Source organism: Ixodes scapularis, unplaced genomic scaffold, assembly GCF_016920785.2.
Source record: "Ixodes scapularis isolate PalLabHiFi unplaced genomic scaffold, ASM1692078v2 PGA_scaffold3__209_contigs__length_174095766, whole genome shotgun sequence".
NCBI classification, from domain to species: domain Eukaryota; kingdom Metazoa; phylum Arthropoda; class Arachnida; order Ixodida; family Ixodidae; genus Ixodes; species Ixodes scapularis.
The window spans coordinates 169445849-169455072 of record NW_024609868.1 but is presented as its reverse complement, the minus strand read 5'-3'; the positions used below and the strand labels follow the sequence as shown (position 1 = coordinate 169455072).

Genomic DNA, 9224 nt, shown 5'->3' with positions numbered 1-9224 from the left:
GGTATGCAAAATGCCATACACAGGGCAGCCTAGAACGGAATTTAGACTGCGCTTTAAAAATCACAAATCTCACGCCATAAATCTTCCGGCACTGCTTTTATCCAAACACCTTGCACTCCCAGAACACTCGTTTGAAAAATTGTCAGTGACGCTCCTAGAATCTGGATTTAAATCAAATCATGAACGTGAAGAGCGTGAATCCTATCTAATTTACCGATTCAACACTATTAAACAAGGAATAAATGAAAGCCCCGGTACCCTGGCATCGAGTAAAATGCTAACAGACGAATAGCAACAGCGATCAGAGGACACTTTTTTATGTCCTAAACTTTATTGTTAACAGTGGTACTGTGTTTGTGGCCGGAACTGGACCATGAACTTTTCTCTCTTATTTCCAGGTTTTGATATTCATTGTATTTTTTTTTTATTTCTAGGTTTAACATTGTTCCCTTCCAGGTCTGACTCATGCATGACCAAGAAAACAACACCTTGGCTTCGTCAGGAGATTGCATCTCCTGACGAAGCCGAGCCTCTCGGCGAAACTCTCGGAATACATAAAATAAACTCCTAGCATAGCAACTCCGAAAGTACGGATCTCTGACTCATTACATTTTCCCGGTCCATTGTACTCAAACTACTCTGCCTCACCTATATATATATATATGTAACTCGAATCTATATTATATAGATTCGAGTTTGCGCTTACCTAGAGTGCAAAAAATAAGGAGGCCAGAGAGACCGGGCCAAGTATCATCATTTTATAGTACACAATACTTCTTTTAGCCCAGCGTACCCTCTCGTATAATTTTGTGCAGACCCGAGAATCCACTATTTAGGAAATAGAGCTCACCGAAAAACAATCCGATGACTGGGCACATGCCCAGTCATCGGATATTTAACTAGTTCTACTGTACCATACTGAGGACTTGAAAAATTTCGTGGGCACAAAATATGATTCATTATTGTGTAATTTGTTTTTAAATAAATATTGTTTAATTAGTTGAAGTATAAATATTAGTACCAGATGTACTATTTCGGTGGTAGCAGTTTTAATAGTTTATTTTTTTACGAATGTAAGATATCTATTAAGATGGGGACTGTTCTTTAGTGGAAGAAAAGAAATTAAAATACCAACGTACGTCAAAACTCACCAAGCGGTTTTTTGCTAACTGCCATACACTTAAATAGAATTGTACTTTTACATCCCCCGTGCTTCCACCTCCCCCTTTTTATGTAATACCCTCAAAAGAGGTACATTTAAAGATATAATAAATAAAAATTAGAAATAAAATGCACGTGCGCTAATGTAAAGGAGTTATCTATACCACTTATCACTTTGCAATGAACTTGAGTCAAAGATACGAGCCGTGATTTCCTTTCACTAGCTAGTTAGACATCACGCGGTATATTGCCCTGCCGTTCGCATGAATGCGCCGACCCTATCGCATATCAGGGCAATACCAAATGGTTTTCAAACTGGCTCGTGATTTAACCTGGCGGCCCACAGCTGATATCACTGATCTCCACTAGAGGGGGCTGGATGGCGCATTGGGCAAACAGGTATGAAGCCACCGGAAGTGAGCGGCTTGTCCCGGAAGTGAGCGCTTGGCAGGCTTTGTAACCTTTCCGAGTGCTGGTTCGAAAAAGTCCAGGGCGCTCGATTTTCGCTCGTTCCCTCAAGAGAGCCTGCTTGGTGCGCAGCAAGAGCGCATGCGGACCCGAGACGAATCGTGGGAAGCCATTCAATGTAGACATTTTGAGATTCTAGTTGATCAAGTTGTGAATATGTCCCAAGCTCAAATGCCTAACTCTCGCGATTTCATCCAGAACGGGAGTATTAAAATACAATCAAAGACACAAAAAAGCATGGTCCAAAATATCGACTGAATGCACTAGGAAGCCCAGCACACGCCCGACTTCTGGGACAAGCATCGAACTTCCGGTGGCTTCACTTGCGCCAGGCTCGGAGAGCAGCTAAGCGCCATCCAGCCCCCTATAGTAGAGATCAGTGGCTGATATCATAGTCCATCAAGGTTCAGAGGAAGCATAGTAAAGCAACTATAAAATGGTAACGCGATAAACATAAAAACCTAAAACTCTCTTTAGAAAAAGAAAAAAAAATAATCAGCGCTATAAGGAGACCGCGTTTTTTTTAAGCAATTTTCGGTTTCCTCATCTCTACTAAGTTCATCCTTAAGCTTACAGTGCTGTGGAAGCTACGGAGTCGGTGGATCAGTCGTACCTATTTCTTTCACCAGGCAATAACGCTCTACCTAAAATACCTTCAAGAAGAAACTTAGTCAGGGGATCAACTGGAGGCAATTAATTCACCGGGCGGGTGCATAGCATCCACCACACTGTCATAAATGATAGGTGAACTGAGCTCAGAGGCTTCCAATAAACATATTTCGTGGCTTGCCCTCGTTGCCTACTGGGCTGTCGAATGCGTTGCACAGGAGCTCCAGGTAGCTCTGCTTCACGATATGTAAGACGCTGCGCATGCGTCCACAGCCCAGTCAAGCAACGTTTTCGCCTTGGTGATAAGTGCTGTAAAGGTTCATGCTCGCCTGGTAACACCCCCCCCCCCCCCCTCCCCGCCCCCAAAAATGAAAAAGAAGAACCGGCAAGGACGCTTTGAGCAAACATTTATATTTTTGGCGCTTTTCTTTTTATCATGCCTTGCACGGTCGGCGGCGTTTACGAGCCAACACTGATTTTGTACTCGATTGTTGGGACCCTCGTGCAAATAATGGCTAAAGAATTAGACACTGGAGGTATTCATTATAAACTGAATGGACTACAGTTTAAGGGTTCGAGTCGAGTGATCGACAGACTGCTTCGTCTGCGCCCCAAGTTTTCATGTCTCGGGTGTATTGAGGTGCTAAAAAACTGGTGCTCGTTCATTCCTGTGCTGATGTGACGTTCGGCACACGAAGTGTTGCTCCGGCATTTCATAACTAACGTAGCTAGCGAAACGTGTTCTAGCTCAATCCGTGTTGTTGTTTGTACCACTGTCATCTCAGAATAAAAGAGAAATGTGCGAGAATTAAAGTGTATGTACCACATAAGATGAGCGTAATCCATACCGTGCTTATTTTAGCTGTAGGCAGTCTTGTACTGTGAGCGCGTGGTATCCTCCGTCTCCTTTTCTTCTTTCTACTACCTTTGACGCGCCCCAAGTGAGCGTGCCTAGTGACAGTTGAGAAAGAAGCCACCCTCGTGCCCGGCCTGGACGGCACGTGCGTTCCAGTCTGGTGCCTGTCTCATGCCTGTCAAGCCTTCAGCCAGTCAAGCCAGCCAGCACTAACTCGCTCTTTAGCCCTATTACTTAGCGTCTTTATTTAATGTAAATATACTTTCCTTATTCCTTTCGAAGACTCAGCCCTCATATCTTACATCTGGCGCAGTCGACTTGAATCGTGAAAGCCTACCAGAGCCCGACCGCCAGCCTTGCCTCAATTCGCCTGGTTCCGCCTACGCCCCGTCATGAACACCTGCAACCGTTCTCGACAAGAAACCCAAAAGCTCTAGAACGACGTACTCCTGCCCCTCGCGTCTTCGCAAAGCGTTAAGAACGCTCTTCGTTTCGGCCATTTCTGGTGAGCGGAACGTCTCTTAGCCCTTCGGTAAGCCTTGCCCGACACAGCCATGCCCGGCATTGTCTGGAATGAACTGGACGCAAGAACTATGTCGTTTCTAAGCGTCAAGCTTATTAAAGAAGAGCTCTCTGCACGTGAGCTGAACACTTCCGGCACAAAAGAAGACATCATCCACCGATACGCCGCGGACATTGAGGCGCGCCGGGAATCTTCGCCTAGCCTGGACCAAGCGTCGGCCTTTGCCGCTGGCTCTTTGGCACTAGACCCCGTCACGCTACAAAACCTTGCTGTTTTGTCGCAGCAGCTGCCTCGTCCTTCCACGACAGTTATAACGCTACCAGACCTGTCCGCGACCCCCCCACATTTTGTGGGCTCGCGAAAGCAAAACGTCAAAGAATGGCTTGAGGACGTTCAACACGTCCAGCAACTTGCCTTATGGGATGACGCCACCACCCGGCTCATCGCAGCGAGCAAGTTGAAAGGCACATTACGAAACAGGCACCTCGCGTTCAGAAGCCAATACGATACGTGGCCAGCTTGGAGAGACGCCCTCAGAAATACCTTCGTCGCAGAATGGACCCTGATCCACTGGCAGCAACGGGTCATGGACGTGACTCAAGGGATTGGCGAATCCCTTCACCAGTACGTCTTCGCCAAATTAAGGATCATCTAACGCAACCCTGAGCGATCCGCAGAAGATCGACTACCTGCTCCAAGGCAGGCGGGACCAACACATCGTCGCAGCATTGGCAGCCAACAGGTCAACAACCGTCCAAGCCTTTCTTGCGGCATGCACGAGCCTCGATTGGTAGGCCCAACACGCCAAGGCAAGCCCTTCGACTACTCCAGCCCAACAAAATCACCAACATCATTCGTCTAGGTCGGCTGGATTCGAACGTCCTACCCACCGTACGCAGTGCTCTGGCTTGACATCACAGTTACCCACAGCCTCACGTCAACGCATCGCAGACCTGAACCGACTTGCAAGAGGCCAAATACCAAGCCATCTCGTCGCAATATGGAGCCCCAGCGTTCCGTAGTGGCCAAGACTTGTCCCAAGCGGTCTGCTACAAATGCAAACACCTCGGACACCTCGCTTCGAAGTGTACAACATACACCGATGAGTCAGCCAAGGCATCGTCGTCGCCAGCTAGGGTCATGCCTGCAAAGCTATTCCCACCAGCTCTTCATAGCATGCCAGCGACCCTTGAAGACTCTCAGCTGCAGTGCTCATTCTTTTTCGCCACCATCACTGGAATTGGAAACTATGATGCTTTCCCAGACTTTGGTTCCAAGTTGACTCTCATAGCAAAGTCGCTTGTTCCAGAACGCATGCTACATCCCTGGATTGAGCCTCCACTGGCAGTTGTCTCATGTACCACCGTACTCCCAGCGGGTTCAGCTTTGCTTAAGAACATCATTGGCCCAATCGCGGCAGTCGTCAAGGCCGCTGTTTTGGAACACAACATCCTTTCCTTCATCATTGGTGAAGATTGGTTTCGAGCCGCACAGGCGCGTCTGATCTTTGAGCCTCCGCAGCCCGTCCGGCTCCAGCGTGCGGCCACAGGTTTGTCTATCATAGCAGAACAAAAACTAGAACCACGGATGTCCAATGCCGTAACTCTCACCCAATCGAGCCTCAATTCACAAGTGCAGACATTGTCACAAGACTGCTTACAGAGAGAGGCCTTGCCGTCGCCGGAGCAGCCATCCTGGCAAGCTTTCGACCAGGAGATTTCACGTGTGCCTTTAAGTAGCCCCAGTGCCGAGCCGCCAGCCAAGATAGCCGGTACTGTGGCTATAGTCATTCACCCTGATTGTCCGCCAGCCCTCCTTGAAGATCAGTTACCTTTCAGTCGAAATATAGTTATAGCCGACATTGCGACACAACAGAATGGTGTTTTCGGCCGTAACGAAGATGACTTAGGCCATTTCACAGGCATGCAGCATCGCACTGACCTGCTACCAAACGCCTTGCCCTACAGCCATAGCCTGTACCAATCTGTTTCCGAGGGCAGACAGTTCGTGGAAAAACAGATAAAGAAACTCCTGACGCAAGGTGTTATTCTTCCAGTGTCTGGCCCATGGACTTTTCCAGTGGTCGTAGTGTCTCGCGGAGACAAGAAATGTTTGTTTGTTAACTATGCACCACTGAAGGAACGCACAAACACAGTGGTGTACCCCCTGCCCCCTCTGGATGCAATCATCCATGACATCGCAGGATGCGCGTACTTCGCTACCACGGACTTGAAAAGTGCATGCTAGCAAGTCAGCCTCCGCCCCCAGGACTGTGAAAAGACAGCTTTCATCGTTGTGCTGTTGGATCGTTGTGTTGCTGGAGTTGGATGAGTTGGGGGGGACTGAACGTTTGCCCCGGCCGTTCTTATTCTTCTTGTAGTAACTGTGGATTTGGCTTAGCACAAACTAAGGGACTCGGTTTTATAGATACGGCGGGGAGTGAGAGAGTTCGTCCCTTTCCTTTTTTCATTTGCGTATTTTGAAGCCCTTGCATTTCAGCGTCAAATCATTTACCTTTATTTGAGGTTAGCTGTGAGTGAGGGACTATGCTCTTCTAAGGTTAGGCTTTGTTTTGCATATTTGTGATGGTAGATATAGCCTTGTGCTTCTAGTGGTACACTTTCGCGTATTTTTTTATATTAGTAGATAGCCATTGCCTTCTGCGTTCTTTTCGTTTTGTTTTGTTTTAAGCAGGTTGTTTGTTTCTTTTGCTCTAAACCAAGAGTTTTGGTCTTTAAAAATACGGTGGGATGCGAGCGCGTGGTATCCTCCGTCTCCTTTTCTAATTTCTACTACCTTTGACGCGCCCCAAGCGAGCGTGCCTAGTGGCAGTTGAGAAAGAAGCCATCCTCGTGCCCGGCCTGGACGGCACGCGCGTTTCAGTCTGGTGCCTGTCTCATGCCTGTCAAGCCTTCAGCCAGTCAAGCCAGCCAGCACTAACTCGCTCCTAGCCCTTTTACTTAACGTCTTTATTTAATGTAAATATACTTTCCTTAATCCTTTCGAAGACTCAGCCCTCATATCTTACAGCACACGTAAGATATGATTACACAAAAGTGTAATCGAACACAATTACGCTTAACCTTGGTTAAAATATTAAATTACTTTATTACTTGAGAGAAAATGTAGTTGACCGTTACATACAAAAATAGCCGTTACCTTTCCGATTACTTAATATATTCCAAACGCCAAAGCTTTCCGCACTTTTAAAAACGTGTTTTTGATACTCTTGATTATTGGATGAGAATAACCGAAATACAAACTTCTCCTGTACTCAATTTATCAATTTCTGTAAACGATCCCGACGGCAGAAACTTGGTTCGAGGTTCACTGGCGGCAAACTTTCAGAAACAAAGGGGGTCATTAGAAAGGAAAGATAATATATGAACAGTTAGGAGTAATTTTCGTACTTCCAAAAGTAATAAAATTTCCTTTTGATTCCTCCAAAATAGATGCCTTGTAATGATTATAAAATTACTCAAACAAGTAATCGATGACTAGTAAATCGATTACTTGATGAGAAGCGTGCAACTCTGACTGTACGTGAAAGAAAGCAAGAAATAGAATCAACGAGTAGGTCACTACAAGAAGAGCGCTGGCCACAGCGCACACCGCTTCGAAAATGACAAGGGAACGAAGAAAAGATAATGGCCACCTTCTAACCACAAGTTTTAAGTCAAGGTTTAAGCTATTCATACCGATAGGGTCTGCTTAGAAAAAAGACGGTGGCACGGACATCTTCCTTTCGAAAAGGCTGACGGTCGTAGGCAGCGAGTGACGAGCGTCTAGCTAGGCTTTGACTGTTGAGTACAGCAACAGACGCTGAAGTCAGTGGGATTGTTGCCCTTGCTTCCGACATCCGTGGACAAATCTGTCTTCATCGAGCATTGAAGTTGCGAGTATAGATTTTTGTTATTTTGCTGCTTGAAGTCGGGAAGCTCGCAAAGAGCTTGTAGAAGCTTGCTCGTTTGTATCCATGGTGATGTATCGTTGACGTTTAGTCTGACGGATGTTTTGCGTTATAGCAAAAACAACATATACTTAGCGAACAAGTTCTGTTGCAACGCGTTATAACTCCCAATCGAAGCAAAGCAAAGCGCACATAAACCTGGCCCCGTCACGTGGTCCTCGTCCCTGTGTCGCGCTATCAAGGGATGCCGCTTAATTGTGATACTCTAAGCACATCGTTTTCTAGTTCGACCAGTCCTTGAGTAGTCTTCTATCGTGTGGGATCTCTACTTCATCAAAGATATCATGGAGGTGGAGCGGATATAGCGTCTTGCTGCTAAATGTATCTCATCAGACTATCTATTATCATTATTTGAAACTAATATGCTTAAACAGCTGGACCTGAACACGCTCCACCTACGCCGTGAAGTCGGCAGTTTAATATTTCTTTATTTACCATCACATAACAGTTCCGGCCTCCCAAGTGAACACCATTTATTTGCAGCGCCACACAGATCAACAAGACTAAACCACTCCTTGGTAAAACGCCCATATTTTGCCACAAGTAAACTTTTTTCCAAGCAGAGTTGAGCAGTGGAACTGCTAGCAATAATTTCTTATTGAAAGCACGAATGGTGAATCATTTAAGCGTCTCCTAGTGTCACCCTCTCTTGCCCTCTCTCTTGGACAGCGCTCGAGGTAAGCCTCTCTTGCTCTTGTAACACTCTCTTGCTTGGGCAGTGCGGCTGCCTGCAGTATCTGTAAATAAAAATGAAACCATCGAGCGATTGCAGCTCCCGAATCGGTCCTGCTGGGTGCTAATAGTTGGTTCCTCGCGGAGCATAAACCCATGGGGCGAATCCGAAATGTCTGATCGGTCTTTTTTCAAGCACATCCCAAATGAGCGTACGTTTGAAACTAAGTTCACGCGGCAGCTTCTTTTGAAGATACACATGTCCCCCCGTTTTACCCTGCAGAGAAAAAAAAAGTGTGTGTGTGTGGGAGGGTGGGGGGTGCTCGAGGTTTGGAGAGACAGCCGCGAGAGTTACACGCGGACCGGAATGCCGTTTCATAGAGTAGCTTGCTTACGGCCGTTGGTACTGTCGCGTCACGCCTCTGACTTTCAAGTGAGGAGCCTTCTTATCGTAAACAGCAAATCACTCTGTGACTTGTGTTGAGTATGATTAAGGCAAATTTAAATATTTAATCCGTTTTTAAGGACGCTGCAGAGCAATGTATTTTTTATATTTTTCTGCCCAATTTATAAAATTGTATTTTTTTTATCAAACGTGTGATCAATTTTAGTCAAACGTAAAGAGTAACCACTCATGTGTTTTGATAAAATATGCCGTAAAATAGCGACGAAAATACTTTACACGTTAATCATTTGTAAATCCATCGATTTCGATAGAGCATTATAGAAAGCAGTAACACGTTACCAGTAACGTCCTAGATTGCGGCAGTTGGCTTAAAACTCTGCACTCTGGTAGAGCAAATATCTCATAGAACTGTATACAGGCTCCGCACTTTTACACATGGACTTTGCCGCTGAAAGACGCTACCGTTCATTCAATAACAGGGTGTTTTTTTGTTTTTTTTTAAGCTTAACATAATTTTTTTTTTTAAACCATGAAAGCTAGACCAATGCGGTCTGCGCAG

The 9224-nt window shown here is 45.9% G+C and overlaps 1 pseudogene; it reads left to right on the top strand.

Moving 5' to 3' along the window:
• Window positions 1-3687: 3687 nt before the first annotated feature.
• Window positions 3688-5948, top strand: LOC115324981 (annotated as a pseudogene).
• Window positions 5949-9224: the final 3276 nt, after the last annotated feature.